The sequence below is a fragment of the Bufo bufo genome, chromosome 9 (assembly GCF_905171765.1).
Source record: "Bufo bufo chromosome 9, aBufBuf1.1, whole genome shotgun sequence".
In the NCBI taxonomy this organism is placed as follows: Eukaryota; Metazoa; Chordata; class Amphibia; order Anura; family Bufonidae; genus Bufo; species Bufo bufo.
In genome coordinates this window covers 6,427,655-6,454,319 of record NC_053397.1, presented here as the reverse complement: position 1 = coordinate 6,454,319, position 26,665 = coordinate 6,427,655, and positions in this window count along the sequence as shown.

Below are 26,665 nucleotides of genomic sequence, written 5' to 3'. Positions count from 1 at the left end.
TAAAATGAATGGATGCTTTGATACAATTATAGATGGTTTGATGACGTAATAATACGTTATCTGTGCAATGGCTGCTAAAATTTTTGGAGAAACACATCTGATATTTTCAATTTACACCGATCCGTCATAACATTAATACCACTGACAGGTGAAGTAAAATACACTGGTCTCCTGTCATCATGGCTCCTGTCAGGGGTGGGATATGTCAGACAGTTCTTGAACTTGATAAGTTGGAAACAAGAAAAACTGGCACGTAAGCATCTGAGCAATGCTGACAAGGGCCAAATTGTGATGACTTGGTGAGAACATGTCCAGGGTGGCCGGTCCAGTGGGGTGTTCCCTGTACACAGTGGTAATGACCTACCAGAAGCACCCCAAGGAAGAACAGGCGGTGACCCAGATGCAGAGTCAAGGCATCAAAGGCTCACAGATGTGTGCAGGTTATAGGCTAGCCCATCTGGTCTGGTATCCTATATTTGCTACTGTATCCTATATTTGCCAGATATATACAATAACAGAACTGTGCAGGCAGTAGTGGAGAATGAACAAAATTCAATGTGAATAAACAAAAGAGAAATGTAAATCCAATCACTATTGGTGTCACCACCCTTTACCTTCTCCTAGGCACACTTGATATCTCCTGATATCTTGCAGAACTAAGCTCAGATCTTCTATGGATGTAGACATGGAATCCCAGAGAGACTGAATGATATTGAGATGTCTTTATCCTGAAGATAGTTCTTAAAGGGGTTTTCCCAGGATATTTTTATTTTTAGGTCATCAATATTAGATCAGTGGGGGTTCGACACCCCTGGTGATCAGCTGGTTGAAAAGAAGGCAGCATGCCGTGCCAGCACAGACTACCCGCCGACATCGCAGCAGTGAGCAGATGTCAATTCACTTCAATGGGACGGCTTCTTCCTAGACAAGTGTATGCTACAGAGCTGTCCCATTGAAGCTTCATGTAATTACACTGCTCACTGTTGAGATGTCAATGACGAGCAGGTAAACAATGAAGGGAAGGCTGCATTGGCACGGCCCGCGGCCTTCTCTTCAACCAGCTGATCAGCAGGGGTCTGACACCTGGCACCCCCGCCGATCTGATACTGACGACCTAGCCTGAGGATAAGTCATCAATATACATAACTTGGATAACCCCTTTAATGACATTGACTGGGTGTTTGAGGCCATTGTCCTGCTGCAGAATAAATTAGTAGCCATCTATTAACACTTCTATTTTTTAAAGCATTCTCACTTTGCAGCATTTTTACCTTTGCACAGTACTGTATATACGTATATGCCTTCATTGAAATGAATATGAACAGTTTGAAATGAATCTAACATGAGCTTTCTGTTTTCTTTCTGCTGCCTTGGACTTTCCAGTGGTCATTATGTGTTCACACATTTAAATTTTGGAGGTTGTTATTCAGTGTCTATTAATATATAACAAAATAGACACAATAGGCTGACACTGTTTTCTGCAGCTGAATAAGCTTTGCTGTTTAGACTGGTGCAGAGTCAGCAGAGGTATCTTATTATTAGCAGATTTAAAGCTCTATTGCTCTGCTGGAGACCTAGAGAAACTATGATCTAATCACGTTGGTCTTGAGCTATGATTAGGCTGTTTTGGAGTTTCACCTGCAGGATGAAGGAATATTTGACAAACTGCACAGCCCAGAGTGAATTTCACCTCTCAGTTTTCTCTCTCCCTGATGCTTTCCAGCCAGTGCTTTTCAGTGGGACAGTAGTAATGTTTTTATTAACGGTGTTGGGGAACCTGATCTTTACTGGTCTGGTGTACACCACCCCTCAGCTGCACACACCTATGTACTACTTCCTGTGTAACCTCTCAGTTGAGGACATTATTTACGTTTCTTCTACTTTACCAAAGCTTTTAGCCATTACAATAACCTCTGACACCAGAATATTGTTCCCTGAATGCATTGCACAAATGTTCCTCTTTACGTTTTGTGTCGGGACGGAATTTCTACTTCTAAGCTCCATGGCGTATGACCGCTATGTGGCCATCTGTGTCCCTTTGCGTTATACTACCATCATGAACAAGGATATGTGTGTCGGATTATTCTCATTGCCCTGGCTCATGGGGTTTCTGAATGCACTGATTCATGCTGTGTTGGTCTCACATTTATCCTTCTGCTATTCCCACAACATTAACCATTTCTTCTGTGACCTGAAGACCATGATAGCGCTCTCCAGTGATGACATTACCACCATTGAGATGCTGGTGGCTGTTGGATGTGTATTTTTGGGAGTAATACCTTTCGTCATGATATTAATGTCTTATACCTGTATAATCACTACAATTCTAATGATACGTAGCTCAACTGGGAGAGTCAAGGCGTTCTCCAGCTGCTCATCCCATCTCACCATAGTGGTATTATTCTATGGTGTGTCACTCAGCTCCTATATGATCCCAGAGTCACTGCATTCCCAGGAACAAGATAAGGTGCTGTCCCTCATTTACACCGCTCTGGTCCCAATGTTAAACCCTCTAGTTTACAGTTTGAGAAACAAGCAGGTCCTGGGAGCCATAGACGCCATAGTGAAAAGGTGCTTAAAATGTCTCTCATCTTGATGAACCTCAGGATGCATCCAAATAGTGCTGATATATTCTCACCTGTCAAAGAGACACCTATGAAGTGACATCTGGAGAGATCCAGAAACTGGGAACTTCCTGGAGACCTCAAATGCGCCGAAAAGGGTGAAATCCACAGCAATCTCTTTAGAATTTGACAAGCTACATATTGTAAATCGGCACCGCGGGTCGTTATGTGCGGCTTTCACTGTAGGCACAGAGTCTGGATGAGATTGTTTATAAATCTCACCCACTTCGCTGCCTGTATAAAGGCTCATGCACACGACCGTATGTATTTTGTGGTCCGCAAAAAACAGATCCGCAAAATATATAGATGACATCCGTGTGCATCCGTATTTTGCGGAACGGAACAGCTGGCCCCTAATAGAACAGTACTATCCTTGTCCGTTATGCGGACATGAATAGGACAAGTTCTATTTATTTGCAGAATAGACATATGGAAACGGAGTAGCTTCCATTTTTCTCGCATACCCATTGAAATGAAGAGTTCCGCATACAGTCCGCAAAATAAAACGAAACGGACACGGAAAGAAAAATACGTTTATGTACATGAGCCCTAAAACAGATTGAAAGCACACAAGTCACTGCAGAAAACTTGCAGCATATATGCTAGGTGTGGCTTAAAGTACATTTGATGCAATGGAAACTCCAGAACACCCACATGTATATTGGGCAGCAGGATAAAAGCATATAGAGATATGACTCTGGCAGGAGCCGTGACGGCCAGGACCTAAACCTGGATTCTTCGCACTAATAGCTGCATTGATGTAAGAACTGCAAATGATGTAAAACAAGGTTTATACAAGTACGTGACTTCTCTTACGGCTAGTTTTATTTACAAAAATGCTGGCCATACACCTAAGATGGAATTCGACTGAAATGACCGCCTGCTGACCATTGTTTTTAAATGCCAGGCGTACTATTGACTGCGATGGCCGACAGCAGAATACTGTCTGCCAGAAAAAAATCATATGCAATGTTGGACTTTTTTGCCAACCCACAACTATAATTTCCCATGTATGACTTGATTGGCCAATTAAGGCAAATCATTCGTCACTTTGCGCAAGGTCACACTGTTGAAGGCAATGGGAGCAGTGCTGCACAATGGACGGCACTGAGCTAGGGCCGATTTGTGTGTGTGTGGGGGGGGGTCCTGAGGATGGGCCAGTAATATAAAAATCCTGCACTAACCCTTTAACCCTATCCCGACATATGACGTAATAGTACGTCATGGCGGCAAGTCCCTGATAGCCGGGCTCCTGCTGTATCCGCCGGCATTGCTGTAAAAGCGAAAGTATTTGCGGCGGGTGAGGGAGCCCATCGGCTCCCCGGGCTGCTGTGGCGGGGACCCGTTGGGTGATAAGGCAGGCCGATGCCTTGCAGAGGCTGCTCAATGTCTTGCACGGCATCAGGACCTGCCTTCTACAGGGGGTCGAGGAGATCCAGCCTCAGGCCCGTCTCCTAGGCAACCTGTTCGTGTATGACTCAGTGTTATACACTAACAGGAAATGCATTAGAATACAGATGTATTGTAATGCATTGCAGAGGGGATCAGACCCGCAAAAGTTGAAGTCCCAAAGTGGGACAGAAATAAAATTTAAAATAGTGTTTTTAATAAATAAAATAAAGTTTCAAGTAAAAATAGAAAAATACACCCCTTTCCCCTGAATTTATAATAAAAAATAGAAAAAAAAAGAAAACACACACATATTAGGTATTGCCGCGTCCGTAATGACTGGCTCTATAAATATATTACATGATCCACCCCAATCGATAAACACCATAAAAAATAAAAACAGTGTAAAAAAAAGCTATTTTTATCACCTTACATCACAAAAAGTGCAACACCAAGCGATCAAAAAGGCGTATGTCCACCAAAATTATACGAATAAAAGTCACCTCATCCTGCTAAAAATTAGCCCCTACATAAAACAATTGCCCAAAAAATAAAAAATAAATATAGCTCTCAGAATATGGAGACACTAAAACATTTTTTTTGTTTCAAAAATGCAATTTTTGTGTTAAAGTGAAATAAATAAAAAAAGTATACATATTAGGCATCGCCGTGCCTGTAACAACTTGCTCTATAAAAAAAAATTTGATCCTACTTAAGACAATCAGCAAAAAAATAAAGCTAAGGCTCTCAGACTATAGAGACACTAAAACATAATTTTGTTTGGTTTAAAAAATGCTATTATTGTGTAAAATTTAAATGAATAAGAAAAAGTATACATATTGTGTTTTGCCACATCCATAATGATCTGTTCTATAAAAATATCACATGACCTAACCCCTCAGGTGAATGCTGTAAAAACAAGTAAATAAAAACAGTGCCAAAACAACCAATTTTTTGGTCACCTTACCCCAGGTGCATTATCTTGCACTTATCAACATTACATTTTAGTTGCCAGATTTTTGACCATTCCTCTAGTTTTCCTAAATCCTTTTCCATTTGGTGTATCCCTCCAGGAACATCAACCCTGTTACAAATCTTTGTGTCATCAGCAATAAGACAAACCTTACCATCGAGGCCTTCTGCAATTTCGCTGATAAAAATATTAAACAATATGGGTCCCAGAACAGATCCCTGAGATACCCCACTGGTGACAAGACCTTGGTCTGAATATACTCCATTGACTACAACCCTCTGTTGTCTGTCCCTCAGCCACTGCCTAATCCATTCAACAATATGGGAGTCCAAGCCCAAAGACTGCAATTTATTGATAAGCCTTCTATGTGGGACAGTATCAAAAGCCTTACTAAAGTCCAGATAAGCGATGTCTACTGCACCTCCGCCATCTATTATTTTAGTCACCCAATCAAAAAAATCAATAAGATTAGTTTGACATGATCTCCCTGAAGTAAACCCATGCTGTTTTTCATCTTTCAATCCATGGGATTTTAGATGTTCCACAATCCTCTCCTTAAGTATGGTTTCCATTAATTTCCCCACTATTGATGTCAGGCTTACTGGCCTATAGTTGCCCGATTCCTCCCTACTACCTTTCTTGTGAATGGGCACAACATTTGCTAATTTCCAATCTTTTGGGATGACTCCTGTTACCAGTGATTGGTTAAATAAATCTGTTAATGGTTTTGCTAGTTCACCGCTGAGCTCTTTTAATAGCTTTGGGTGTATCCCATCAGGCCCCTGTGACTTATTTGTATTAATTTTAGACAGCTGACTCAGAACCTCTTCCTCTGTAAAGACACATGCATCCAAAGATTCATTAGTCTTCCTTCCTAACTGAGGTCCTTTTCCTTCATTTTCCTTTGTAAAAACTGAACAGAAGTATTCATTGAGGCAGTCAGCTAGTTCTTTATCTTCTTCCATATACCTTCCTTCTTTTGTTTCTAATTTGGTAATTCCTTGTTTTAATTTCCTTTTTTCATTTATGTATATGAAGAATGCCTTCTCGCTTTTTTCCCTGACTGAGCTAATTTCTCTTCTGCCTGTGCTTTAGAAGCTCTTATAACTTGTTTGGCCTCTCTCTGCCTAATCTTCAAAATTTGCCTGTCATCCTCGTTTTTTTACTAAATGCTATCTTTTTGTTTTTAATGATTTTGGCCACTTCTGCTGAGTACCACAGTGGTCTCTTCCATTTTTTGCTTTTACTGATAAGCCTAATGCAATTATATGTTGCCTTCAATAGTGCCACTTTTAAGTAGTCCCATTTCTCCTGGACTCCATTAAAACTGTTCCAGTCTGATAGGGACTCGTATACCACTAATCTAATTTTAAAAAAGTCAGTTTTTCTAAAATCTAAAACTTTTGTTTTTGTGTGGTGTGACTCAGTCACTGTACTTATAGTAAACCACACTGACTGGTGATCACTAGATCCCAAGCTTTCCCCTACAGTAATATCAGATACCAAATTCCCATTTGTGAATACTAAATCTAAAATGGCCTCCTTCCGGGTTGGCTCCTCCACTACTTGCTGTAGAGATAATCCCAGTAGGGAATTTAGAATATCTGTACTCCTGGCAGAACTAGCTATTTTGGTTTTCCAGTTTACATCAGGAAGATTGAAGTCTCCCATAATGATAACTTCCCCCTTCAATGTCATTTAGCTATTTCCTCAACTAGTAGATCATCTAATTCTTTGACTTGGCTAGGTGGTCTATATATCACACCTACACAAGTTACCTTATGATTATCAAGCTGCAAGGTGACCCAAACTGACTCTAAATTGTTCTTTTACATACAGGGCCACCCCTCCCCCTTCTTGCCTTCTGTTTTTCCTGTATAGAGAGAAAACAGAAGGTGCGGGGACCGCGCTCTAAATAAACAGTTTATGTCAGTTATTGAATCCTACAAAGACAGAGAACTGAAGTCTCATCCAGCTACCAGAGGCAGTATTCGCAGAGACGTATTGTTCATACGAAAGAGTTGTAATCCACCTCCTACTGGTCCGCAGATCTCGTCATGAGTCAACAGCCACTGATTCCAAACACCGGACCCGAATACCTTCAAGAAGGAACAGAACAGATGGTGCAATACCCTCGGTATCTTTAAAGGTAAGGGGTTTATTGTACTCACAATTTTTAAGTTACAAGCATGCACATAGAATTGCCCGACCCGGGTTTCGCTATTAGCTTCTTCAGGGGCTGCGGTACAAACGCCGCTGCAGGCCACGAGTAAAAGATCACTTCTACCCCGGAACTAAAACGGACTTCCGTTGTCCAATATCGTGTCAATCAAGCAAAAAAATGTCGGATGTCAGACATATACAAAATGTGCAATATAAACAAACACATAAAATCACATAGAATATACAATAACATATAAATATCATATAATACACATATGCAAAATTTATAAAATGTGTATATATAAAATATAAAAATGTAAATATAAAATTTATGAAAATATATAAAAACGGTAATAGTATCAGACGCGTCAAGCCATGCAGACTGCTTTTATATCCCACTCGATATTTAATCCTTGTGGCTGTAAAGTGTCCATCTCAAATATTCATTGCGCTTCTTTCTTATTGATTTGTATGGCGGGATTACCTCCTCGCCAATACCTTTTAACTAATTCTATGCCGCAAAATTTCAAACCACTAGGATCTTTTTGATGAACTCTCTTAAAATGGGCTGAGACACTATGCGTCTCCAGCCCCTTCTTAATATTTCTAATATGCTCTGCCACCCGGACTTTCAGCTTCCTTAGAGTTCTACCTATATATTGGAGCCCACAAGGGCACTCCAACATATAGATGACTCCCATAGACTCGCATGAGATATTTCCCTTTATCGTTAGTGTAGATGTTCTGGAGGTGGACACAATCTCCTCTATTCTAGATTTTTTCTTTTCTTCCCTGGAGCGGTTTCTGCAACAGGGGCAGAAGCCGCACCAGGTGAAGACACTGCGGGGTTTAGGTGTAATAGGGTCATATTTCACATAGCTGTGTACAATACGGTTCCTAACAGTTAGGGGCTCTTTTAAAAATAAACGTTTTTTTTTTTTGGGATGAGGTCTCCAATGATGCATGCTTGTAACTTAAAAATTGAGTACAATAAACCCCTTACCTTTAAAGATACCGAGGGTATTGCACCATCTGTTCTGTTCCTTCTTGAAGGTATTCGGGTCCGGTGTTTGGAATCAGTGGCTGGTGACTCATAACGAGATCTGCGGACCAGTAGGAGGTGGATTACAACTCTTTCGTATGAACAATACGTCTCTGCGAATACTGCCTCTGGTAGCTGGATGAGACTTCAGTTCTCTGTCTTTGTAGGATTCAATAACTGACATAAACTGTTTATTTAGAGCGCGGTCCCCGCACCTTCTGTTTTTAGCTATTTAGGAGACCGAACCTACTCCCTTAAGGGTACCGCTGCTGTGGTCCATTACTTTCACACCAGATAACGTCTATATATTTTCCCTTTCCTGTATAGAGAGAACCCTGGTATTGTTATATCCCAGTCATTACTCCCCTTGAACCACGTCTCAGTAACAGCCACTACATCTATATTCTCAGATGCCATTATAGCCTCAAGTTCATTGATCTTATTCCCTAAACTGCGAGCATTTGTAGACAAGACTCTGAGCTCGTCATTTCTTAACCTATGTGTTACTGGCATCTTCTGGCATTGTTCTAAGGGCAGTCGGACTGCTGGATTATCACTCTTTTGCCCCCCTTTCCTAGTTTAAATGCTCCTTAGCAAATACTTCGAACTGTTCACTGGGACATTCGCTCCCTTGAGAGAAAGATGCAAATCATCTTTCTTGTACAGTTCTTTTCCAGCACGGGACCATGGACATGCTGTGGAGTGTCCGGAGGCCTCCTGCTGGAAAGGTGAGTATTCCGAGCGCAGCGGGAGACCACGGAGCGGGAGTAATAGCAAGTGCTTCAATCCCGCTCAGTGGTCACGTGACACAAACTAATCCTCAATGCAAAAAATTTGGGCGTGTTCTGTAAAATAAATGATGCAAATCCTCAAACAATCCATGTTAATTCCAGGTTGTAAGGCACCAAAAAAAAAAGTCAAGGGGAGTAAATACTTTTGCAAGGCACTGTATATATTCCATTTCTTTTTGGCTTAAAATACCCATGGCGAAACCAAACTGCTTCAAATCCTGCGATTTTTTTCTTATAGAGGGAGAAAGGATTGCTCTTCAGTAGGGAGTAAGGGAGTAATATTTTTTCATGTAACGCACATAAATCTTTTTTCACTAGATCCTGGAAATGATGCAGAGCAGGAGATCTCGATTGTAATGGATAAAAATAACTGTTTGAGGTTTTAAATATTTTTGATGTATTTTGTTTGTGAGTCTCATCCTGCTCTTGGTACATTTCCTGCAGAGAAGCTATTTGTACTAATTCCCTGAAATCTAAGGAAGAAATAGGTGTATCTGAAATATACTGTGTTCTGACATCCACAACATTATCAAAAGAATCATTCATGGTCTGGTATGGGAGCAACAAATGTGGTAGTAACTGATGTATCTGCTGTAAATATATGTCAGTGTGTCAAAATGTGACATCTACTGTGAATGGCAAGAATGACACCATAAGACAATATCTGAACTGTAACACAGATTATGAAATTTATTTAAAGGGAATCTGTCACCTGTTTTGACCCTATTAAACCGTTAAAATAGCAATGTGCAATAAAGAACCTTCTTACCTACATGTGTCTTCTTTCTTTTATTCAACTCTTAGAAAAAAGCGATTTTTCTGATATGTAAATGAGGTTCCAAGGTGCCCAGGGGGGCGTTATTACTCTGCTCTGGTGCCCAGTAACGCCCCTCTTTAGTGCCCAGCCGGCCTTTCTTCCAAGCCCAGCAAGCCTCCTCATAAATAAATGTCCTCCCACATACTGGCCGAACGGCGCCGCCCCCTCCGCACCACGTCATTTAATTTATTCATTGCACAATCGTGCTTCCTCCTCTCTTAGCCTACGGCGCCGCCCCCTCCTGATTACGTCATTTAATTTATTCACTTCATCGGGCGTTCCTTCCTCCTCTCTTGGCCTGCGGCGCCGCCCCCTCCCATTACGTCACATGTATTCATAGCACCGGCCCTCCCTTCCTCCTCTCCTGTCTCAGAGGCAACAGCGCTCGGATTATGTCACTGGGCTTGGCGCATGCCCAGTGACAATATTGAGGCTGTTGCCCTCTGGAGCAAGAGAATCGTGAAGGCGCAGGCACTCACCGATACTGCGCCTGCGCGGGATTTCTGAGGACAGGAGGGGAGGAAGGGAGGGCCGGTGCTATGAATACATGTGACGTAATGGGAGGGGGCGGCGCCATAGGCCAAGAGAGGAGGAAGGAACGCCCGATGAAGTGAATAAATTAAATGACGTGGTGGGGAGGGGGCGGCGCCGTTCGGCCAGTATGTGGGAGGACATTTATTTATGAGGAGGCGTGCTGGGCTTGGAAGAAAGGCCGGCTGGGCACTGCAGGGGGCGTTACTGGGCACCAGAGCAGAGTAATAACGCCCCTCTGGGCACCTTGGAACCTCATTTACATATCAGAAAAATCGCTTTTTTATAAGAATGAAAAGTTGAATAAAAGAAAGAAGACACATGTAGGTAAGAAGGTTCTTTATTGCACATTGCTATTTTAACGGTTTAATAGGGTCAAAGTAGGTGACAGATTCCCTTTAATCACCTGCAGAGATTTTCTTCTACAATATGTAGGCTGCACTACAAAACAAATATATTATGAAACTCACAATGTATCTGCAGCCAGTTTTCATTTTGCCACTGTACACAAAGGAGATACAAGAGCGTTTTCTGTTCAGGGAGTGGAAAGGGTTACTCTTCCCATTAGAGGAGGAGATCACAAACGAAAACTCCTCAGCCGGGAGGCATATTGGATGTTTGAATTGGGAAGTTGCTTTCCCACAGGTCTGAACAGAAAACACGATCTGATTTTACAATATCGTTAAAAGAACTATTTTTATAGTTTTTCAGTACTATATACATGTTGTTTTTTTCTTTTTGATGCATTGGGTGTTGGTTTTTGGTGTCTGATCAGTTCTCCTCCCCCTTTTGAGCATGTGATGCCGAAGTCTTAATTACCTGTATGTCATGAGTAAGGACCGAGATTGTGGAGTCCGAAACGCGTAGACATCATGGATCTTGTATGTGCTTCATGTTTGGATAACAGTTTTTTATTCTTATTAATAAAACTGCAAGTTTTTATTGGAAGCTGGACCACAAGTTTTTTTCTTTGGATTACATATGGGGAATGTTAAGTAATAAATATTTTATGAGGTATCACTTTCTGTTTTAAAAGCAGAGAAACTGAAGTTTTAAAAAATTGCTAATGTAAAAAAAAAAAAAAATTGTAAATGTGGGATTTTTTTTATAAATAAAAGGTGAAATATATTGACTCAAATTTATGACTGTCATGAAGTACAATGTGTCATGAGAAAACAATCTCAGAATGGCTTGGATAAGTAAGGGTACTATCACACTAGCGTTTTTCTTTTCCGGCGCTGAGTGCTGTCCTAGGGGCTCAATACCGGAAAAGAACTGATCAGTTTTATCCCCATGCATTCTGAATGGAAATCCGTTCAGGATGTCTTCAGTTAAGTCACTGAACGGCGTTTGGACTGAGGAAATACCATACCAATAGCATGCTGCGGTATTATCTCCGTCCAAAATTCCAGATCAGTTGCAGGAATTGAAATGAATTTAGTGCTGTATCCGGCTTTTTGATCGCTTGCTATTACACTTTTTGTGATGTAAGGTGACAAAAAAAGGCTTTTTTTACACCGTTTTTTTTTTTTACGGTATTCACCTGGGGGGTTAGGTCATGTGATATTTTTATAGAGCAGGTTATTACGGACGCGGCGATACCTAATATGTATACTTTTCTTTTGTTTATGTTAGTTTTACACAATGATTTCATTTTTAAAACAAAAAAAATCATGTTTTAGTGTCTCCATAATCTGAGAGCCATATTCTTTTCAGTTTCTGCGCGATTATCTTGGGTAGGGTATGATTTTTGCGGGATGAGATGACGGTTTGATTGGCACTATTTTAGGGGTGCGTATGACTTTTTGATCACTTGCTATTACATTTTTTGTGATGTAAGGTGACAAAAAATTGCTTTTTTTACACCGTTTTTATTCTTTACGGTGTTCACCTGAGGGTTTAGATCACGTGATATTTTTATAGAGCAGGTTCTTATGGACGCGGCGATACCTAATATGTCTACTTTTTTTATTTAAGTTTTACACAATAATATTTTTGAAACAAAAAAGAAAATCATGTTTTAGTGTCTCCATATTCTGAGACATATTTTTTATTTTTTTGGGCAATTGTCTTAGGTAGGGGCTCATTTTTTGCGGGTTGAGATGACGGTTAGATTGGTACTATTTTGGTAGCCATACACCTTTTTGATCGTTTGCTGTTGTACTTTTAGTGATGTATGGTGACAAAAAAATGGTTTATTTAGCAGTTTTTTTGTTAGTTTTTTAAGGTGTTCATTTGAGGGGTTAGGTCATGTGATATGATTATAGAGCCGATATGGACGCGGCGATACCTAATATGTCTACTTTTATTTTTTTCCCTATTTTTTCCCAATTTTGTTTTTACTTTATTTGGGGAAAATGACTTTTTTATTTTTTTACTTGAAACTTTTAATTTTTGGGGGGAAAAACTTTATTTTTTTAACTTTTTTTTTTCACTTTATTTTTTGTCCCACTTTGGGACTTTAACTTTTGGGGGTCTGATCCCCTTTATAATGCATTTCAATACTTCTGTATTGGAATGCATTGGCTGTATGAGTAATACTGTGTGTATTACTCATACAGCTTCCGGCCTGGGGGCTGGATCTCACAGGCTCTTCACACGGAAGGCAGCCCCGATGCCTGCGGTTTGCAGCATTTACGGGTCATTCTGGCGGGGATCGGCGCTGCCATCGGGTCCCTGTGCTGCTGTAATGGGGACCGGACCGATCCCCGGCAGAATGACCCGTAAACGCTGCAAACCGCAGGTCTAAATTGACCTGACGCCCTATGTCCTTAAGAGGTTAAAATATTTTAATAATTTTTTATATAAATATTGCATTGTACAGTGTTTTCTTTAGTTGAACAATATTTACTACAAATCAGACATGATGCTGCATGAGTTACAGCAAGACAACACATGCTAATCTGACTGTAATGCATTAAAGGGGTCAACCAATAGTACAAATATCCCCCACAATACCCGGGCCCTAGTATACATTATACTTACCTGATCCTCGGCACCTGCGTCCCTCCAGATCCCTGCACGGCCACCGATGCATGTCCCCATCACGCAGATCAAAACATCCAGCCATGGGGGAGCAGACAATAATTAAATCACCCCCATTTCCAAATTTTATATATAAAAAATATACAAACAAAATTGTCTATGTCCGAAAATGTCTGAACTATTAAAATATTTAAAGGGGTCGTCTCATTTCAGCAAGTGGCATTTATCATGTAGAGAAAGTTAATACAAGGCACTTACTAATGTATTGTGATTCTCCAGATTGCCTCCTTTGCTGGCTGGATTTATTTTTCCATCTCATAATATACTGTTTGTTTCCATGGTGCGGTCTCATGGTCCCGGCCACCAGAGAGGCCGATGCTTTTCCCTATAGTGTGCAAGCACGACCACCACTGATGGATTGCAGGGTGGTCGTAACCATGGAAACGAGCAGTGCATAATGTGATGGAAAAATAAATCCAGCCAGCAAAGGAAGCAACATGGAGAATCACAATGCATTAGGAAGTGCCTTGTATTAACTTTCTCTACGTGATTAATGCTATTTGCTGAAGCGAGAGGAAACCATTAAAAACATTTCCTGTATGGTGATCGCCGTAACAGGGAAAAGAAAATAATGAAAACCACCCGAATTGCCGTTTTTTTGTCACCACTCCCCCCTCCCTAAAAAATTTAATAAGTGATCAAAAATTGTAGGTACCACAAAAATGGTACCAATAAAAACCACAGTTCATCCAGCAAAAAACAAGCCCTCGTACAGCTCTATAGACTGAATTTTTTTTTTTTTTAAAGTAATAAAACAACAACAAAAAATCTATCCCAGTTCAGTATGTCCTTCTGCTCGGCTTCTCCCGCTCTACAACACGGTGCGGTCAGACTGCGTTCCGTTTTTTGGCGACAGGTCCTCTGTACGTTTGTGTGTTACCAGGCAGACCTGAGCTATGACTAAAGACAAGCACTGTCTGAAAAACATAAGCAACTGCTGGGATTTGTTGTACTACATGGGCTTTTGCTGTTTTTTCAGAAGCTAATAATTTTTCTTCCTGAATATGTGCCCACCCAGCGGGACCGCGCACCTATGGCTGGGCTTACATGGGCAGTGCCAGTTGTGGTACCAGGCAGCACAAATCCGGGCCTGCTGCAGTATTTGGTCAGAACTGAGGTCATAGTCCAGCGCTGGGAGCAGCCGTATTACAGGAGGACCGCGGGGAAGACTGCGTCATATACCACACAACGTACCGTGTCTTTACATCATGAGTCCCAAAATTCTCCTGAAGAAATCTCTGTGAAATCTTTTAGAATTTTTTTGTCTATTTATCACAATCGTATTGCCGACTGCTGTATTAAACAGATTTCACAGCAACAGAAAAAAAAAATTAGAAAACGCCTCAGAGATTGTAAAAACACGGATCCCTGAGGAGGGTGTGCGATCAGTGAGGGGTCAGATGCACATTCATGTCACAAATAAATAAAAATTCAATTACTATATATATAAAATAGAATAATTCCACAATATTTACTAAAATATCACCCTAGGAGCTTAGAGGTCACACCTCACTGTCGCACTACAAGCTCCAGCATGGCACAGCATGTACCTCCCCCATAAGTTACCTCAGCAGCCTCACCACACAGACTGCACACACTATTCTTCCCCTCACAGGACTCGAAACGAGGGATGCGCGCCAATGATCCCTATTGGTCCTCCTGTGTCATGTGACCAATCTACTAGCTGTAGTCCTCTCCCGCGGCTTCTCCTTTAGATTGCAGCGCCTTCCGGGACTACAGCTCCCATGGCCGCCAGCGCGAGGTGCCTTCTATCTGACATAGTGGAAGCGGCTGGGTGCGGAGCTCTCTACTGTCTGCAGGGTAACGCGGCTCTTGTATGCCCGCCCTCAGGCTGCTCCGTCTGAGGCAGGGACATGGCAGCATAGTGATGTGGTCCTGGTGTGACACACAGGTCGTCAGAAAATCCCCTCCTTGCCTGTTGAGGTCCAGGTGTGAGGCGGCCATCTTTACCTGCACGATTAAAGTCGCCGTAGCCTGTGTTTGGTGGCGTCTGTGTCCGCAGATTGTGGCCACGGTGCCCAATAGATATGGCGGGCGGACTGCACTTTATTTACACAAGAAACACTTGGGTTTCTGAAGAGCGATGTGTGTAAAACATTCCGGTTTCTATAAAAAGGCGCGGAAACATTCCGGTTTTTATATTGGGCATTGTATTTACAAAATAACTGGTGTAATCTGCTGTACGGTGTATTAGAGGCAATGCGGTCAAACATGCCCCCCCTCCCCTCCTGCGCCACTGAGCTGAGGATGGCGTAGCTGAGAAACGATTGGCTGTCTGACTCATGTGACCTCTCAATGGACAGACGTGGTAGCCATATGTAACGGATGATTCTTAGGTTTGGGCTCTGCAGCGGCTTTAGTCGCAAGTGATTGGATAACAGGTAACAGTCACCAAACCTGCTGTGTTTTTGGTTGATGCACCTTTGCCAGCATGGACTTCATTGTAAGACACTTGTGACATGTCTGTTTTTTTTTTTTTTGTGGGGGGGGGGTTAAAATACTAAACAGTGCACCCACTCACAGCCGGATGGCAACCAAAAATAGTTGCGCCACGTGTTTATTAGATGAGGCTTCATGACACTGTCCAGCCCTTCATGACACTGTCCAGCCCTCGCCTCCTAAGTGTTTTTTTGCTGGCCCTTGTAAACCCCTCTCAGGTTATGTTCACATTGGGCAGGTTGCAGAAAACGACAAATGGAAAATCCACAAACACAGAATATATGACCTAATGCTGTACTTTTGTTGATTGTTTCAGACATTCTGATCAAAGTATTTGTGCCATTCCACCACGGCGAAGAACATCCGCGGTGTGTCGTAGTACCGGCAAAGTGGATGACATTTTAGAAATCGGAGGTGCAGAATTTAAATGTGGAGCACCGCACACTGCGCATGTTTGTAGGAGCGCTTCTTAGCAATAATCTGAAGGTGTAAAGGTGCCACCAAAAATGTGTGTTCTTTGGGTATATAGGATAGTTGACGTGGACCCGTAACTCGTAATTTTCCGGCAGCAGAAGCCGTTTACACACCACAATCTGCTGCCGGCAAATTATGAGTTACGTGTCCACGTCAACTATCCTATATACCCAAAGAACACACACCTATTACACAAACAATGATTCTGTATGGGAACGAGCGTAGGCATTACAGATTACTGCTCCCATACTGTGGATGAGAGCGCTTCATGTAATAGCAGCAGTCTCCTCCACTGAGGAGCAGGCGAGTGTCAGGAAGGAACACTTTATGAGGACATTAGTGATCACTGATCCCTACACTGTGGAGGAGATCGCTGTATGTAAATATGTCTCCTCCACTGACGAGCAAGTGATTGTCAGGAAGGAACGCTTCTGTATGGGGACGAGCGATGGCATTAGTGATCCATGCTCCCTATACTGTAGAGGAGATCGCTGCATGTCAAGAAGGAACACTTTAAACACACAGTTTAAAGGGGTTATTGGTGAAATGGGAATGATGACCTATCCTCAGCTGTTTCAGGGAGTCCTTACGAAGTGCATTGTAAAACTCTGCAAGAACACAACACGTAAGGATCTGTTGTCCCGTGGGATCAGAATGTACGAGTTTCCCTCTGACCTGCCGAGGATCAAGCACTGGCTGCTGCTGATAGGGCAGAATTTTGGAAACCTCGATGCATTTGGTCATCGCATTCTGCAGGCCAGAAAAATGTTTTGCATTTGTTCTGACCATTTCACGCCGGACTGTTATATCCATCTGGGCGATAAGCTGATCCTTCATGATGAGGCCTTGCCATCCATTTTTCCCAAGGTTATAGATGATTCTGATTTATGCATTGAAGACACATCTCCCCCCTTCAAGAGACCTCGCTTTGACCCTGTAGGCCAGGACTACCACACGCTCCACGAGGTTTACAACCAGCAGTTGTTGGCATCTGGAAGTCCTCCACAAGTACAAGGATGTCAGCACAACCACTGCTGTTATCTACAAAGACGTTAGCACATGGACCGATGTGTACTTTCAGACACGAGAAGTTGGGACAAGGACCAACCCATTCCAGGGAATGAAGACAAAAAAAACAAACTGGCACTGATCAATAATGAGGCAGAAAGAATGCGCCTGCGTCGACCAGTCACATATGGACTCTGTACATGTACAGAGCCTGAACTCGGCAATCCATCTGTGGGAGAACCATGGAAAATAAGACACGAACACATGTATCCTACCAATGACGCACCTTACACAGAGGACTCACTATATAAGGACTCCAGTGACAATGACGATAACCGGAGATTCTCATATCCCAACTAAAGATAAGGTGAATGCAGATCAACTGGTAAATGAGCGAAAGTTTTTGGTTTTTGAATCTTGTCTAGATGAACTCTTTCAGCATTTTAAGCATTGAGAAACATGTCAGCAGAACCATGTTGACCGTGGTAGGACACTGCTCTGAAGGTCACATTAGCTGCCTGTGGCAAAGCCAACCAGTTACAGTTAGGACAGGACTTGATATGTTCCTCAGCTGTGCTCTTTAGTGGTGGCAACATTCAAAAAGTTCAAGAAATGTTCAATTTCATAGGGCTTCCCTTCATCTCACCAGTCTGATATTCTGTTATACAAAGAAAGTATCTGTTTCCTTATTGTCGACTTTTATTAGGATAAAGAACAGCAGAGAAACCAGAATTATTTTTCTGGTCAGCCGGTTAGTCTTGTGGGCGATGGACGGTTTGGTTCCCTTTGTCAGAACAGCAGGTTCTGTGCATAAGCATTTATGGAGTCCACTACTAAAAGAATTCTTCATTTCCATATAGGACAGTCAACCTGCTCATCTTCAATGATGGCTTTGGAGACGTTTGCATATAAGAGCTGCTTGGACAGTGTTCTTGATGAAGGGTTTTCCATTGAGGCAATCTCTACCGATAAGCGCATTGCTCTGTAAGATGCTCTTTGAGGACTTGAGTCATATTACGGTGTTTTGTGTCAAAGGGCAGCTGTCACTACCAGAGTTTTGAGACGTTCTCACAGCTCTGTTTCTCCACCCCTGTGATGATGTCACTACTAGAGCTTGGAGGAGTCCTCCCAGCTGTTCCTCCTGAGTTTGATTTCCCTGCCTTTAAATCACCCCTCCTCCTTTCTAGGCTGTGGATTATAGTTCTCATTTGAGTTGTAGCTCTTGCTTGAGTATCTTCACTTGTTAGCTTTCATTTCACTGGACCTGTGTTCTGCTGCAGCAAGCACTCCGGATATTGCCAGCTGTCTTTGGATCCGTCATCTCTGCAGCTGCAGCCCCTTCAGCTAAGTGTGCAGACATTGTTGTGTACCTGTTTATTTTCTGACTGGATCTGAGGCGGCCACGGTTCCCTCCATATACTGAGCAGGGCACCGGTGGCCGTGCCCCTTCCACTATTGTAGGGGTTACAGTGGTCATCAGTCTTAGGTACGTGGGCATGCCCCGTTCCACCATTTGGATCCGGGCATGTGCTTTAGCAGCATAGGGAGAGCTTTGAGGGTCTGACAGGGGTCACCCTTTATCCTCCCTAGTTTGGGTCCGGTCAGTAGCTCTATTAACTGTGTATGCTCTTGTTGCTCACATACAGCCGTGACAGCAGCTGGACCTTTTCTGCAGCCTGTTATTAAAATACGTTCCAGAGAGGACATGCTTCCAGTTTTAGTCCGCTTTGGAGGCTCGGACTAAACTGGCTGCTCTGGCTCATAATTATAACATTCAGAGAGTACATTTGGCTGTTCATTGTCGCCTTCACAGGAGACGCAGTGGTGTCTTCAAGCTACATAACAAAAAGGCAGAAAACATTGGGTTACCAGATACTTATATGGAACTAGTGCATCAGCCCATATTTTTCTTATGATTTCAGACGGGATCAGATTTGCTAACAGGAAGATTTTCCGTAGATGGAGATCACAACAGATGTCCTTATGTTTGATGTAGAATTTCAGCAGAAAGGTGTCTGGAAGCATTTCCACTGCTATCCTTTGTAGGGCTGGATATACAGTACAGACCAAAAGTTTGGACACCTCATTCAAAGAGTTTTCTTTATTTTCATGACTATGAAAATTGTAGATTCACACTGAAGGCATCAAAACTATGAATTAACACATGTGGAATTATATACATAACAAACAAGTGTGAAACAACTGAAAATATGTCATATTCTAGGTTCTTCAAAGTAGCCACCTTTTGCTTTGATTACTGCTTTGCACACTCTTGGCATTCTCTTGATGAGCTTCAAGAGGTAGTCCCCTGAAATGGTTTTTACTTCACAGGTGTGCCCTGGCAGGTTTAATAAGTGGGATTTCTTGCCTTATAAATGGGGTTGGGACCATCAGTTGCGTTGAGGAGAAGTCAGGTGGATACACAGCTGATAGTCATACTGAATAGACTGTTAGAATTTGTATTATGGCAAGAAAAAAGCAGCTAAGTAAAGAAAAACGAGTGGCCATCATTACTTTAAGAAATGAAGGTCAGTCAATCAGCCGAAAAATTGGGAAAACTTTGAAAGTAAGGGCTATTTGACCATGAAGGAGAGTGATGGGGTGCTGCGCCAGATGACCTGGTGTCACGACTGTGACTGATCCAGACAGGTCTGGGAGGAGAAGGTCGCAGCGACTTGCTACTCGCGATAGTTTGTGAGTTTGCTCTGTGGTTCAGGGTATGTCATCTGGGTTTTGCCTTGTGAACCTTTTTGTCCTGACTGGGAGTTTGTAGGCATCCTTCTCAGGTGAGTCCTGTCTGCCACTCCCAGCTACTATTTTAGTTTCAGTTTCACTTGCAGTCATTGCCAGATATAGTCCTTACTTCCAGTGCTACTCTGACCTTGGAAGGAGATCGTTTGATGGTGTTGCTGTGGAGCTCTTGTCCGGCGTGGACTGTCGTGTTTGGGATCGCCTTCTCTGCTCGTGACTGGATAAGTCTATCTCTGCTGTTGTTTGTTTGTTGCTGTCTTCCCCTGTTGTTTTCCTAGACGTGAGTGATGGTGACTAGCGCTCCCATCGGCCTTTCCCCAGTCCAGTCTTGTTAGGGCGACTGAGGGTTTAGGCATCCTGCTCGCCGCACGGGTTCACACCCCGTCTAGGGTATCAGGGCAGACAGGTGCCAGCTTAGGGTTAGTCAGCGGTGGCCATTCTATTTCCCATCCGTAGATAAGGGTCCCCCTTCCCCTCTGTCTGGTGTGACACGACTGCTGCTGGGATAGCGGTCGTGACACCTGGCCTCCACAGTCACCGGACCTGAACCCAATCGAGATGGTTTGGGGTGAGCTGGACCGCAGAGTGAAGGCAAAAGGGCCAACAAGTGCTAAGCATCTCTGGGAACTCCTTCAAGACTGTTGGAAGACCATTTCAGAGGACTACCTCTTGAAGCTCATCAAGAGAATGCCAAGAGTGTGCAAAGCAGTAATCAAAGCAAAAGGTGGCTACTAGGACTGCACGATATAGGAATTTTGTGCGATTGCGATTAGGGCCCTAAAAATTGCGATAACGGTATGCGATGCGATATTTTAAGGGAATTGTGCTAGAGGTCTATTTGCTTGGATTTTCCCATATGAGCCGCTGACGCGGCTGGGTATGACATAGTTATGGGGGATCTGTGGATGGAGCTGTTATGTGGGGGATCTGTGGATGGAGCTGTTATGTGGGGGATCTGTGGATGACGCTGTTATGTGGGGGATCTGTGGATGACGCTGTTATGTGGGGGATCTGTGGATGACGCTGTTATGTGGGGGATCTGTGGAGGACGCTGTTATGTGGGGGATCTGTGGAGGTGTAGATCTGTGGAAGACGCTGTTATGGGGGATCTGTGGAGGACGCTGTTATGTGGGAGAACTGTGGAGGACGCTGTTATGTGGGGGATCTGTGGATGACGCTGTTATGTGGGGGATCTGTGGAGGACGCTGTTATGTGGGGGATCTGTAGAGGACGCTGTTATGGGGGACCTGCGGAGGACACTGTTATGGGGGACCTGCGGAGGACACTGTTATAGGGGATGTGTGCTATAACACATGGGGCCACGAGGGGGGCCAGCATAAGACACACATATAGCATCTTATGCTGGTCCCCCTCATGGCCCTATGTGTCCCCTCATGTGTCCTAAACTGCGCACATAACTCTCATATTCAAAAAATGGCCAGCCTCTGTACTTTCACTATGAATGCACTGCAGAGAGCGGCAGCGAGAAAGCCGGCCGGCGCGTGACTGACGTCACTGTCACGCTCCTCCCACTTAATTCAGGAAGCAGGAGCGTGACTAAGTGACGTCAGTCACGCGCCGGCCGCCTCGCTCGCTCCCGCTCGCTGCAGTGCATTCATCGTGAAAGTAAGTACAGAGGCTGGACCTGTTATCAATAGGACAGAGGACATTTTATCAATAGGGGCCCCTTCATATATAATCGCAGCATTTTCGGGTCGGCTGAATCGCCAAATCGCATTTGCCGATTATCGCGATTCGATTATTTTTGCGATATATCGTGCAGCCCTAGTGGCTACTTTGAAGAACCTAGAATATGACATATTTTCAGTTGTTTCACACTTGTTTGTTATGTATGTAATTCCACATGTGTTAATTCATAGTTTTGATGCCTTCATAGTCATGAAAATAAAGAAAACTCTTTGAATGAGAAGGTGTGTCCAAACGTTTGGTCTGTACTGTACATTTGGTGTTACCTTAAAAAAAAAACTCCAAACAGTGGCCTCAATGTTCTCAGACTCAAGCCTCATTATTCTCATAGACTACAAACAAGATGCTTTGTAGACAAATGTGGCGAAACCAACCTCGCCACTGGGTGCTGGAGAAGCCTGGTTGCCAGCCTCTTGCCCCAGGATTATGGGCCCTCTCATCAGCCCATGCTAAACTTAAACCCCATGGCGATTTGACTGTGTTTGTGGCATCTGAGCGCTGTTTGGATATATTGAGCACTCAGATCCAAGCCATCTGGGGATATGTTAAATTTCTATATTTACTGTAATGGTTGGGACATTGTATATTTGAATAGTGATGTCTGTCCTATTGTCTCCATGTGTGTATTGGCGATTTCCCTTTGTCCTGAGAGATAATTGAATTACTCCTCTGTTGTCTCCAGGACAGAAGACATTGTTTAAAACTATGTATTCTCCTGCCTGTTATAATTTCATCAACCCATTGTGTAAGGTAATTGTATCACAGGCAGAGGGGAGGATTTTGTATGGGAGTGTTTAAACTGTAAAGCTGTAAAGGATTGGCTGCTAGGTCATGTCCTCAGTTCCCAACCAGGTCCACAGGGGTGGTACCCTTGTTGGAAAATGTGTATAAGTCAATGCTTGTGTGTTCAATAAAGAGTTCCTGTTTTACATTCAACATAGAGCCTCGTCTCATGTGTATGGGGATTGCTATACACTGTATACTCCCCGGGCTATAACTCCTAGCTCTTGTAAGAGCTGTTCCTGCTCTTTGGATTTAGGAGAGGTTCACCCACTGGTGCCTGGAGCCTTGTCATAGGTCCAGGGTGGGTAGGAGACGGTAAGACCTCAACCAAGCTTTGGCGGTTCGTGGGGTCTGCAGCGCTTATGGTGTCAAGTGGAGTGCTTGAAGTCCTCGGGAAGCACTAGGAGCATCATTCGACAGAGGTACCCAGTCGGGGTGCCAAGAGATCCATTACAACAAGTAAGATACAGTCCTTCATTACGGTGCTGAAAACTAAACTCTTCTCCACCTGCGTGCCTTCTGTGTCTCTTATACAGATTCTGTTCTTAGGCTTCTCTTCATGTAGAGGAGGGGTGGCCAACCTTACAGACACAAAGAGCCAAGAAAAAAAACGTATGACTACCAGGAGCCACAAGCTATACATTTACACGCGAGTCACCATATTTTTCGCCCTACAAGACGCAACTAGGTTTTAACAAAGAAAAATAAGAGAAAAAAAAAGATTTTTAATCTGATCTGAGGTCTGATAAAAATATTTTTTTCTTATTTTTCATTAGCAGAGAAAAAAAGAAAAAAAATATTTTTCATCAGACCTCCTAAATCAGATCCCCAATCCTCATCTGACCTAAAATAAGATCCCCAAACCTCATCAGACCTCTAAATCAGACCCCCAAAATAAGACCCCCAATCCTTGGATCAGACATCACAAATCAGACTCCCAGTGTCAGACCCTCAGTGCTCAGATTCCCCCCCCCCCCAATGTTCAGATCTCTCCCCCATGCTCAGATGCCCCCCCCCCATGCTCAGATCTCTCCCCCATGCTCAGATGCTTCCCCCATGCTCAGATCTCCCCTTCTCAGATCTCACTCTCCATGCTGACCAACCCATGCTCAAATAAGACCCCCATGCTCAGATCTGACCCCCATGCTCAGTGCTCAGATTTGCCCCCATGCTCAAATCTGAACCCCCATGCTCAGATCAGACCCCCATTGCTCAGATCAGGACCCCCACCATGCTTAGATCAGACCCCCATGCTCAGTTCTATCATTTAAATAAATCTCTTCCCTCTCCTAATCAGGCACTGGGCTCCTGCTCGGGCACCTGCTACTCTGCAGGTCTGACACGCTCTCCACTGTGACCTGACGAGCACAACATCAGGTCATAGTCCATGTCTCCACGTACTACGTTCTCACACTGTGTGCATCAGGACGTAGTAGAGAGTGAGCTGGAGTTGCAAAGTATCAACAGTGCCCGATCAGGAAAAGAGATCTGAGCATGGGGTGGAGAGTGAGCCGCTCCTTACTGCTTCCCGGCTCCACAGCTAGAGCCTCACTTGAAGAAGCAAAGAGCCACTGGTTGGCCACCCCTGATGTAGAGTAATGGACGCTTGACCTAGTGGTGGCTTCTGCCTTATTAAAGTTAAATTTCTTTTGAATAGTGCTAAATTGATTTATAATAAATTATTTAATTGTCAAAAATTAAAATTTCATCTTATTGATGCATTCGTTTTTGCAGAAGTAAAGCGCTAACTGTAGTTTATTTATTTTTTATTGGCTTTTATAAAACCAGCAATATGTTGTGTAACCTGGAGCACCTCTGTCATGGTAGTCTGTGTGCCTTTACGGGTGCACCCCCTATAATGTTAGTCTGGGTGCCTATGCTGGAGTGCCGTCCATTTTGGTAGTCTGGGTGCCTATCCTGGGGCACCCCTTATAATGGTTTGAGTACCCAGTGTGGAGAGCCCTCGTCACGACTTTCTCACTGTCATTGATGTTATGATGTTGGGGCCTAAAGGTGTATTCCAACAACTTACTAAAATATGGTCCTGGAACCCTGTTGCTCCTCATGTCCTTTGAGGGAGAGTTTGAATGGAGCAGTGGTTGAGCCTGCGTGGTGCATCTCCATTCAAAGTCCATTGGACAAGTGAGTACTATGCCCAGAGACACATGACAAATCAGGATTCCCGTCCCCACCGATCCCTTGCTTAAACCTAATGGACTTATGTCTTTTTTCAACCGTATTAACTATAAGATTCAAGCATGGGGGATAAGAGTAAACTGCAAATGAGGTAAATTTAAAGGGAAAAAAAAACCTCTGATTGAAAATACACTTTAGAGTGAAAAGTAGTTTATGGCACAACCCCTTTAATGCCAGCAGAGCTCCAGTGTTGACACATTTTTGGATAGTTTTTTTAATTTTTTTATTTACCTCATTTGCAGTTTTCTCTTATCCCGCATGCTTGCATCCTACATCCTGGTTTGTCATGTGTCTGCTGTCCCCTCATGCCACAGGACAGTGAAATGTGTCCTGACATCAGCAGGGCATGTCACACTAACAATGCCCCCCACTGATCACAAAAGCATGTATCCATGTTCCCCTGTTTGTATGGAGTTGTGGTCATACATGTCCTCTTCCTCTCCATTCAATTGTATGGAACTGGCGGAGATTTCCGAGCTCTGAAATGCCAACTGCCCGATCCTTATTTCCCCCCATTTCTGCCATCAAAGGACAGCTGGACGGTCGCACAAAATCAGCGGGTTCAGCATTTGGTCTCAAAATGACTAAATCAAGCATGAGATACTTGCGGATTCTCTGATGTAGACCCTGTTGAGTCTACCAACTGAAGGCCACAGAGGAGAGCCACATCACAACCCGTGGAATCGATAATATAAGTAGACTGACAATTTAGATTCTGCTTTGTGCCCAAGTGCAGATATTTTGGCTGCCGTTGTGGGGTTGTCGCCTAAGCTGATCGGCGGGGTGTACACCGAAGATAGTTTCTGAGGCTTGAATGGAAATTCTTTAGGGTACACCAGTGACCTAGCAAAGCAGTGACTGAGCTGTCCATCTCCCATCTAGGATCTAGGGCAGTTTGGTGGAGGAGATGGGTGGAATCACCAGGTTCTCAAAAGCCCCTTGACTCTGACCATCTGGGAAGACTTTGTGTTTATCCACTGCAATATATATTCCTATAAAAATGCAAATGGCATTACTCAACCTGCACCAGAGACAGGAAAATTACTGAAACTGTCAAAGCAATGCAAAGATGGCACACTGCGGTCAACAGGATTAGGAAAGAACAGCAATTGGTAAACCCATATTCATGGTCTACTTGCCCTGACATTGTGCAGGGCAAGAAGTGGAAATTAAACTTTACTACAATACGAATAAAATCCCGTACAAACGCACACAGGACAAGGGGGACACCCGGTGGACAAAAGATGGAGCAGCACCCAGCTAGTGAGTAAATGGACGTATTGGGAACCAGTATGGATCTAGAGGGCATGTGCTTGGTATAAACCAACCTGCAGCAAACATCAAAAAAATACATCCACAATGAACAAATTTAAGGTGCAAACCTCAACATAAACCACTCTGCAGAAAAACACTGTATGCTGGCCGCCAGAGGAGCCAACACAAAGAAGGTTTGACTGGCGGGATTAGGAGCCAGATCCAATAAATACTTTTCAGTCGAGTTGTAATTCTATACAATTGTTTAAAGGTTCGGTCTGTTTCTGGCAAATCTGAGTGACGACCAACACGGCCTCCTTTCTAATCCCCTGTGTCCTCATACTCAGTGGCGTACACACAATCCATGGGGCCCCGGTGCGAAACTGATCCATGTGCCCCCCCCCCCCCACGCCGGTCTCGGGAGGGGCATTTCCCCGGGCAATAGGAGATTATGGGGCCCCTGTGTCCCCACCCGCCCTCAAACCACACCCACACACAGCCCCACCCATAAATCGCGCCCGTACCTCTTACATCCAGTGACGTCTCCTTCGATGTAGATGTTCTCTGTACTCATCTTCTCCTTTCAGACTAGACCACCATTTTTACGCCGTTTTTAATCTCTGCAGTTTGACAAAAAAAAAAATCTTAGTTTACTAC